Genomic DNA, 9,772 nt, shown 5'->3' on the forward strand with positions numbered 1-9,772 from the left:
GCCCTGACACACGGCCACGAGCCCTGAAAACACGATGCTCCGTGAAAGAAATCAAAAACACAGGGCCGCATGGTGAGCGATTCCGTTATGTGAAACACCCAGAACAGGCCAATCCAGAGACAGAAAGATCAGCGGCCGCCAGGGGCTGGGAGAAGGGCAACCGAGAGTGACCACTAATGGGCCCAGGGCTCCTTGGGGACGAGGAAAGAGGTCTGGGCAGAGGTGGTGGTTGCAGGACATTGTGACGGTATTAACCATGTTCGCTGTAAGATGGTGAATTTCATATTATGTAAATTTCACCTTGAGAAAGCCACTGCAGGGACTTCCCTGGTGGCCAGCGGTTAAGACTCCAAACTTTCAATGCAGAGTGCATGAGTTTGATCCCTGGTCGGGGAACTAAGATCCCACATGCCAAGTATCAGGGCCAAAAAAATCAAAGAAACCACTTCACAGAATTATGCATCTACTCCAAAGACAAAACAATCCCCCCACTATGTGAAAGAGCAGATCTGTGTGTCTCTCTGTGAGATCACCTCAGACAGAACAAAGCAGAACTTTGCCTGAACCCCCCAGATGAAGACAACCTACCTGGCAAGCTGCCTGTCGACCGTAAACTTCTTCCTGGTCTGAACCAGCGACGTCTCTATCGCCCAACTGCTCTTTTTCTGACTTGGCTTGTTTCACGTTTGAAGTAACTTGGGATCAGCTCTAATATTTTTTGCTTTAAAAAGTAGTAAAAATTAATTAATCTACAACTGTACTGATAGCAAAAGTTAATAGAAATTTTAATAAAAATACCACCTCAATAAGCTTCCCTATTGTTCTAATAAATGAAATAGTAGTTTAGAACTGTAGATAAAAAAATTAATAAAACAGCGGAGACTCGGGACCACGAAGCTCAAATAATGGGACGCAGCCTCTGCTCAGCCCCTCCAGTCAGAGCGCTGAGGGGCGCCCTCCACGTGCAGCTCTCGTTTCGTGCTGCGTATTGGAAATGTTCCCCAACGTTTAACGAATGTGCCTTGTTTGGTGGCTTATTTTGAATTACTCAGAGACGTTTACCCAATACCAAAGAGGCTTGGTGGCAACTTTAGCAGCTGAGCGTCCACACTGTGGTGATATATTCACAGAGAAAGTAGGCAGGGAGAGTTCTTTAGGAAAACCCAGACTCTCAGCCACGAGCATCGGGAAAACTGGGTTCTAAATGCCCGGGAGGCCAAGTCTCTGTGTGGTTTCCTAGGAGGTAGGAAAGGGTGTTTGACCGCTTTTTCTTTCCAGCACTGTGACCGGAACTTAAGGGTGGGGGAAACCACTGACCCCAGGGAAACAAAAACAGGCCTCGTTTTCCGGGACAGGGGCCTCTGGGTGCAAAATCAAACGGGAATGTTTCTACTGGGGTGGAATGTTTTAAAAGGTGAGGAAGAGTGGAAATGAAAGCTGTAGGGAAGAGGAAAACCTTTGTCAGTTGGTTTTAATGGAGACAGCTTTTCCTTGCTAAATGCCAGCACCAGAACTTAAGTGAATTTAAATGATTAAACATAGGGGTGTTCGCTGTGCTGAGCACACTGAGAGGAGTGGTGTCACCTCAAGGCCCACGAAGGGGCAGAGGGCAGCAACCGAGGCCTCCCAAGGGAGCGTCCACACCTGCAGGGCTGCCCCCGGCCCGCCCAGCACCCTCCAGGAAGGTGAGTGGGACTGTCCTCTGCGGCAGAGGGATTGCTGAAAGGGGATCCCTGGGCCCCTCCTGGGCCACCTTTACTCCCTCCCCAGAGAGGGGGCCAGAGAACCAGAGGGGCTCCTTTAGAAATAAGCACATTTGGAGGAACAGAGAAAGCCATAAAAAAGCCTCCACGGGCTTCCGTACCTGCAAAAGCTCTGAGACCCCAAGCCTGGGGGCCAGCCCTCCTGGAGAAAACCTGAGAAATCTTTTTAAAATTATGGAAAATTTCAACTATGAACGCAAGTGCAGAGACTTAATAGCATGAATCCCCGTGTACCCACCAGAAGTGCACTCCTCTCTCCTCTCTCCTCTCTTTTCTCTATCGCAGGGAAAATATACACAGCATAAAATTTACCATCTTAGTATTTTTCCAGGGTGCAGTTCAGGAGCATTAAGTATACTCATGCTGTCATGCAGCCATCACTACCATCATCTCCAGAACTTTCTCATCTTCCCAAACTGAGACTGTCCCGTTTGACACTGAGCCCCACTCCCCCAGCCCCTGGTCCCCACCTCCTACTTCCTGTCTCCATGACCCTGACTCCTCTGGGGACCTCACAGAAGTGGGGTCACACAGTGCCTGTCCTTCTGTGTCTGGCTGATCTCTCTGAGCATCACGTCCTCAAGCGTTATCAACCCCTCCACTGTTTTTTAGGCTCAAGAAATTCTGAATCCCAGAGAAACACAATCCTCAGTTCAAGCTGCACTGCCTTTCCTTTCCTTAAGAACAATGATGACACATTCCCCAACTCTCCCCCAGTATAAATTCACTCGGCCCTCACAGCCAGCTTACCCTGCAGCTGAGCCGGGCACGTGGGGCTCAGGGAGGCCCAGAGGCTCCTCCAGCATCGCTCAGACAGTGGCGGCTGGACGCGGAGGGCTCCTGTGTGGGCTCTGTCCCAGGGCCCTTGTCGCCTCCCACCGAAGGACGGTTTCACTTCTGCAGAATCCGTCATTAGGTCATCTGGTCGAGGACTTTCCCACGCGGACAGCGGGCTCCTGGGGCCTGCAAGACGACCACAGGGGGCACACAAACAGGCAGTCTTCAATAAGCGTCACTTATCTCAAGCGTCACTTATCTCTGTGTGAGAGAAAGCAGCGGGCGCGTTGAACTTGGGATTTCACAGACTTGGTTGAGGATGAGGCTGAATTAAAAAGCAATTCTGGGGAACTCCCCTGCGGTCTAGCTGTTGGGACTCACCACTTCTACTGCGAGGGACCCGGGCTCAACGCCTGGTGAGGGAACTAGATTCTACATGTGGCAACTAGAGTTCATACGCCACGACTGAAAACCCCACATGCCACAACCGAGGCCTGGGCAGTCAAATAAAAATATTTTTTAAAAAAGCAATTCTGGGCTATTCCCTGGTGGTCCGACGGTTAGGACCTGGGTTCAATTCCTGGTTGGGGAACTGAGATCCTGCAAGCTTCAAGGTGCAGCCAAAAAGTTTAATTAACTTTTTAAAAAAGCAATTCTGCTTGAAGTACATTTAAAGAGAAACAGAAAATGCACCGTGGTGTGTGGGCACACTACAGCAAGACTTCAGTGACTGACATTGGGAGACACTGAGTCCAGGGGGCTTTCTTCTCTGCAGAGTCAACGAAGACAAGCCCCCACCATCCAGGACGGCCCCCCAGGAGCCCCGCGCTGTCCCAGAGCAGCAGCCCCAACAAAGCCACCATCTGGGGAGCGACGGGGGGACACGCCTCACCGCGTCCACCACAGACGAGACGGTACCACAGGGGAGAGGCCTCCTCTCCGGGCGAAGACACTCGGAGGCGCCTCCCAGTCTGAGGGTTCATCAGGTCACCCCGGTACAGGAGGACCCTGCTGCCGACAACCCCGGCTCAGGGCCAGGCCTCAGCCCCTCGAGGCCCGCAGCCCACTTTCGGGCCCGGCCTCCCACCCCTCACCCCTCGGCTCCCAGGCGCACCCTCTCCCTCCTGCCACGAGCTCTGCACCCCACCTGCAAGCTGGGTCCTGGAGGTCTCATCCACGAGCAGGCCGGCTGGGACAGGTCACTGCCTGGAGCCCCGCACGCCAGCCTAGGCCAAGCGCACCCACAGGCCTTCCCAAGTCTCCAGGCGGCGGCCCCGCCCCTTCCGGTTGGGCGCCCCTGGACTTCCGGTTCCTCCTCTGTGTCTGGTCTGTTGTAGGTGTCGGGTCGCAATCATCTCCGTCTCAAGGCCTGTCGCTCGTCACCCGTCACACACAGCCTCCCCGGCCCCAGAAGGCCGTTCTCAGTGACTTCGAGGGGAAGCTTCATAATCCATGTGAAGTTCCCCATGGCTGGGGGGTGGGGGTCAGCTGGACACTCCCTACCCCCCCAAACTCGCTCAGGCCCGAGCTTTAATTTGGTCGAGTTTTTGAAAGCAAAGGCGAGCTCTTTAGTAATGAAGACGCCTTGAGAGTGGGCGTGGTTCAGCCGCTACACAGAACACACTGGACACCTGAGCCTGGACCTTGGGCCCATCTGACTGGTCAGAGGAGGAGGGGTGACTGGTTCTGACCCCCCTCCCCTGCTTGCCCTCGTCCGTAGGTCCAACAATGAAACAAGTCATGTGTCCTGGAATCAGACTGGCCGAGGTAAAGCGTCCAGGACTTGGCCTCCTGCCTCCCCGCCCCGGAGTAGCCTGCAGGGGAGCGTGTGCCAGTCATTCTCGGGGCCAGGAAGCATAATGAGGGCCTGAGTGAGCCCGAGGAGGGGCGCCTCTACCCCCACCGGCTTCTGGGACCAAAATCCTCTTCCCAAGGTCTCCCAGGCTCTCTCTTTGCTTGCCACCGCTGTGTCCCTGGGATGGAAGGCTTTCTTCTAAGGAGGACAGCAGCAAGCCACTGAGAGCAGCCTCTTGTTCCCGCAGGAGCCTGGGGATAAGCACGGTGGCCATGTGGGAAGGCAGGAGCAGAAAGCCCACGATGACTTGAGTTGTAAACCTGGGCGTCTCTCTGTCGTCTCAGCTGCCATCCGCTGGGACAGGGCTGAGTCCTAGCTGGTGCCCGTGCCCCAGTGGGCACAGCTGGTGCCCGTGCCCCAGTGGGCATAGCTGGTGCCCGTGCCCCCGTGGGCATGTGGTTCCTTCTCGTGGACCCGCGGCCTCTCTGCCTGGATTTCTCCTCTGGCAGCTTGCAACTCAGGGTATCTGCAGCTTTTAACTTCGAGTTAATTCAGGCTGTCAAATAGTTCATTTTCTCCTGGTGGGTGGAATAAAACTGACGTCTGACTCTCTAGCCAAGTCAGAGACTCATAAACTCTGCCTTTGTTTATGAACTTCTTCAGAGCCATTTAGACATTCCCTGCCCCCCCTGGCTGCTGCCATGAATCAGAAACTTCTGGGCAGCAATGAGCTCAGACTGAGGTGGGCAGGGGGGCTGAGGGGGGCGGCCACCTGAGTCTATGCTCTCCTGCAGACTTCCGTTCTGTCGCCTCCAGTGCCTGCCTCAGTTTCTCGTGTGCGAGTCGCTGGATGGGCTCTGCTGAGAATTAATTAACAAATGTCCATTAAACGTTTGTAGGGTGAGTGCTCTGCAGCTGCTAAGTGGTATTAAATAATTACAACCTCAAATGAGGAGCTATTGTGTTGTCGATCCGATGCATGAAAATGTTGTGCTGTGTCTTTTCACAACGCCTTTATTTAACGAGAGTTGATCTTGGCAATTTGGTTTATTTTCTCAGCCCTTTTAATTTCAGACTCAGGGGTTATTAGCAGATAACTGCTCATTTCTGCTGTAAATCAAGAAAATGCTCATTAGAAACCCAGTGCTGTGATTGCTAGGAGTTTGGGCTCATAAAGAATGGGATGATGACAAGATTTGGTGCTAAAAATGAGCTACATTAAAAAATTTTTTCTTTGTTTTTGTTTAGGGAAAACTAAATGGCCTTTTCTGAAGTGAACAACATCTTAATTGCTTTGAGATCCAAATCATAGTTGACGAAGCTCCATGGACATTGAGGATCACACTGGCCTCAGGGCTGGGGAGGATGGAGTTACGGATGGCTGTGAGGAGCCTCCCCATGGCCACTCTGGGTGCCCAGACTGCTCCGCTGGTGTTGGCATCTCACTGACGGGACGGAAAGGTGTGGTTTCCACCAGGCTGGAGCCAGATGGCACCCACAGAAGCAGATAGAAAACAGAGAGGGCCAGAAGTGATCTTAAGACCATGTCGATAACTCACAGTCGTGAGGTTGCCAGGGATGGGGGTATTGCCAGGGAAGTATTGGGAGTTTGGGGTTAGCAGATGTGAACTGGTAAAATAGGATGGATTAACAACCAAGTCCTCCTGTAGAGCACAGGGAACTCTACTCAGTATCTTGTGATAGACAATAATGGGACCATAATGGGAAAGAACATACGTATATATGTGTAACTCAGTAACTTTGCTGTACGGTAGAAATGAACACAACGTTGTAAATTGACTATACTTCAACAAAATTAAAAAACAAACAAACAGTGCTGATGTTTAAAACAGATGTCCCAGGTGGGGACAAGTGGCCATGCTGATCCACAGAGTTTTCAGGCCTGACCCCCACACTCCTCATTTATACAGTCCTTCCCAGACTGGTAGAATTTCTTTTTGCAAAATTATCCCTGTCTAATCCATAGAGACGAAAGTGGATTAGTGGTTGCCAGGGGCTGAGGGGGGAGGGGCAGGAGATGGGGAGTGACTGCTAATGGGTGTGGGATTCTTTGGGGGGCGATGACAGTGTTCTGGAATTAGTGGCGATGGCTGCTCGGCTCTTGAACGTGCTGAAAACGTGGCACTGTACAGTCTAAAAGGGTGCATTGGGTGGTGTGGCAGTGACATCTCAATAAAGCTATTTAAGAAGTACCCGTGCCGCTCGTTGCTGGCCCGACTCCAGCTTCTGGACCTCTGGTCTCCAGCTATGGTGGCAGGCTCCCAGGAGGTGACTCTGCCAGTCCTGCCGGCTGTACTGGACTCTGTCGTCAGCCTTTGCTTCTGCCCAAACACTTGCAGAAGTTGTCACGTGCAGAGCGCTTGAGGACCAAGCTGGGGTCAGAATTCTGAGCTGCACCTGAAGCATAGAGGGCCTGGACTTGTGCTGCAGCGTGACACTGATGTGTAAAGTCCCTGTAGGAGGAAAACCAGAGTGCGCCGTGGGATCCAGGCAACGGGGTGGAAGGAGACAAGGGGCCTTTTCTTTCTGGACTCTTGGCAACGACCGGACCCTCTGAAAAGATTCATGGTTACCCGTCATTAGGTCAGCAGGGAGACGGCAGAGCTGCCCAGAATCAGGCCTCGGGTCCCCCAGCACCGGGGCTGGGGCATGGACAGTGACAGCCCCGTCAGCAAGTTCCTGCTGGGGCACCGCAGGTGCCTTGGGCAGCCCTACCGTGTTCGCTCTTCTTTCTCTTGCCATCCCTTTATTTTAAATGTTTAATGAATTAAAAAAACTAGTAGTCTAGACAGGCTTAGAAACAGGAACTTCCTTCTCCTAGCCTCGACATGGGATGTCTCCAGGGGACACATTGGTGTCTTGAGGACTGGCTTGCAGAGGGCCACCACTAGGCCCAGGGAGTGGCACTTGCGGGATAGAAAATGAAAGCAGGCAGAATCTGGGTGTAAAAAGTGGGGTCTCCAGGACTACAGAGATGTCGCCAAGACCACACTGCTTATTGGCGTCCTCCCACAGCTCCGCTCTGCCTGGGCCCATCCACCTCCTGCTGGCACCACACCCGCTGCAGAAAAAGGTGACCTTCTGATGCCCTTGGGCCACACGCCACCTTCCTCCTGCCTCACTGGTCAAAGAAGGAGCCCTGGGCCAGACAGGGGTCTCCAGAAGAGTGAAGAGAGACCACAGCTGCGGATCCACCAGCGGCACAGCCCAGCCACCGCCCAGGAGCAGCCCGTAGATTCCAGAGAAAGCTCCTGGCTCTGTGCAGCACCTCCTGGACGCAGCCCCCGCCCCCAACCCCCACAAGGCCCAGTGGATGGGAGCGACCATTTGCTGTGGCCTCGGGCCGCGGCTCAGGGTTGTGCTGCAGCCGCACCGGGAGGAGTCCCTGTGCCAGGTCGGCGGGGCCTGCTCTCCTTCCCCGGGCAGGACCGGGAACCGGAACCGGAGGACGGCAGCCCCGCTCAGCAACACTTCTCTTTGTTTACCAGGCACGCCAGGCGGCGGGCCTGCTCTCTCTCCAGCCGCTCTCTCTGCCAGCTTCACGTCCAGCGAGGGACAAAGGGGCCTGCGGCGGATTAGCTGCCCGGCGGGCAGGCCCGCGGTTCCCGCGGCGGCAGCTGCTCGCCGGCCTTGCCAAGGCGGCCGTCCTGTCCCGTCCCGTTCACTGAGGGCGGAGCGCGGCCCGGGCAGGACGCCTTCTGTGTTTATCTGCAAGGCCGACCCCGTCCCCGCCCCGTCGGGCCGGCCGGGCCAGGCTGGGGGCCGCGGGGTCAGCGGCGGACAATGGGCGGGCGCGCGCGCGTCCGCCCGACTCCGGGCCTTTGTTGCGGGAGCCTCGTGCCGATGGGTTAATGGGGCAGAAGCGATCGGTGAAGGGCGACAGAAGTGGGCTTTGAAAGAGGGTGTCAGCGCAGGGCGGCGAGACAAAGGCCAAAACACACACGGGCGGAGAGGGACAGATGGGGACGGGCGGCGGAGACAATTAGGCGGCGGGCGCGGGGCGGGCGCGGCTCCATCGTTCTGCGGTTAACCAGGCCCGGGCGCGCCGCCCCTTCGCCTCTGCGCCCGGGAGGGAGGGACGGGGGGCGGGGTATCCCCTCCCCATAAACAGCCGCAGAGCAGGTCCTGGGCAGCCCGCCGGCCACCCCTGTTTTCCTGCCTGATGGCCTGGGAACACATCACGCAGCCAGCGCCCCCGGACCGGCTCGCAGGACCAGCTCGAGGACTGGTCGGTCCGCGGGATGCTAGCCGGGCCCGCCAGGCGGCGCTGCTTCCCGCCCGGCCGCGGCCGGCTCTGCAACCCGATGCTGTTTAATTAACGTGCAAATTGAGTAGATTAAATGACTCTAAATAATTAGCCACAGATCCTATAAACAGGATAACATATTTAATTAAGCAGCGATATAGATTTTGGAAACTGTTAATGTATTTTTAGAATGGCCGCTTAGATCTTTCACTTACCCCCCCTAACTTCAAACATGTAACTACAGCCCTGGGTACGTGGATAAATATCTGGAAACAAGATTAGGCCTGTTAACTTCAACTAATAGAAATGTTGGCTTACCAGGGACGTGCTCCGCCCCCGCGTGGGCACTGCTTGGGGCCCCACAGCCCGAGCTGGGGGGCCGGTTCTGTTCAGCTTGGTGGTGAGGGGGTGCGTGGGCGCACCACCCCTGACACAGGGGTAGGATGGTGTGGGGATGAGGGGGGATGGGAGGAGGTAAGTGAAAAATACAATCCAATTTCATTATATCAATCACATTTAATTGGCAATTTGTACAAGCAATGACCGGGCTGGCTTTAGGTAAAACTATTAGGCGACAGGCGAGTGTGCTACTAAAATTCTTGGTTAGTTAATTAGTGTCTGAACTGCGGAGGGAAAGGATCCTCAGATTTACTCTCTACAAAGAGAGAGCAGCCCAGACAATTCATTAGGCAGGCGGCTTGTAAATTAGAGCTAAGTTAACCTGATTTCCCTTAATTAAAACATCTTTTCTCGTTTACGATGTGGATATAAGTAGATCTCCAGGGTTTTGAATTTTCTGCAACAGCAGATGGTCAGCTAGAAGCAGATAATAGTTAACGCTTTCTCTCTACCAGATCCGAACAACGTGAGCCGCTGGCCCATCTGAGGATTAAAAGGAGAGATAACAAAGAGTGTTAACCCTTCCCCGTCTCCCCTCCGCTCAGAGACTCTGAGGGAGGGGCTGCCCTGGCCTGGGGTCCCTGGCCGCGGGAACCCTGGGCAGGAGGAGGGACGAGAGTTCTGGGGAAGTGGCCACTGAGCCATGCAAAGGGAGAGTCCAGGGAAAGGGGTGGAGGGACGCTGCTGCTGAGCTGCCTGATGGGCAGGGTGCGGGAGGTGGCCACCTCCAGGCTTCCCTTCTGGGTGCCCGGCCACTGCTTGGCCATCCAG

The 9,772-nt window shown here is 54.7% G+C and overlaps 1 long non-coding RNA gene across 1 annotated transcript; it reads right to left on the reverse strand.

The window, feature by feature from the left end:
- Window positions 1–394: 394 nt before the first annotated feature.
- LOC113883998 lies at window positions 395–3,784 on the reverse strand. Its single transcript, XR_003508779.1, has 3 exons — window positions 3,688–3,784; window positions 2,514–2,726; window positions 395–721 (listed from the first exon to the last, which is right to left on the reverse strand). It is a non-coding gene; the product is annotated as an uncharacterized LOC113883998 (long non-coding RNA).
- Between the last annotated feature and the right edge of the window lie 5,988 nt (window positions 3,785–9,772).

The sequence above is a fragment of the Bos indicus x Bos taurus genome, chromosome 25, assembly GCF_003369695.1.
Source record: "Bos indicus x Bos taurus breed Angus x Brahman F1 hybrid chromosome 25, Bos_hybrid_MaternalHap_v2.0, whole genome shotgun sequence".
Lineage (NCBI taxonomy): Eukaryota > Metazoa > Chordata > Mammalia > Artiodactyla > Bovidae > Bos > Bos indicus x Bos taurus.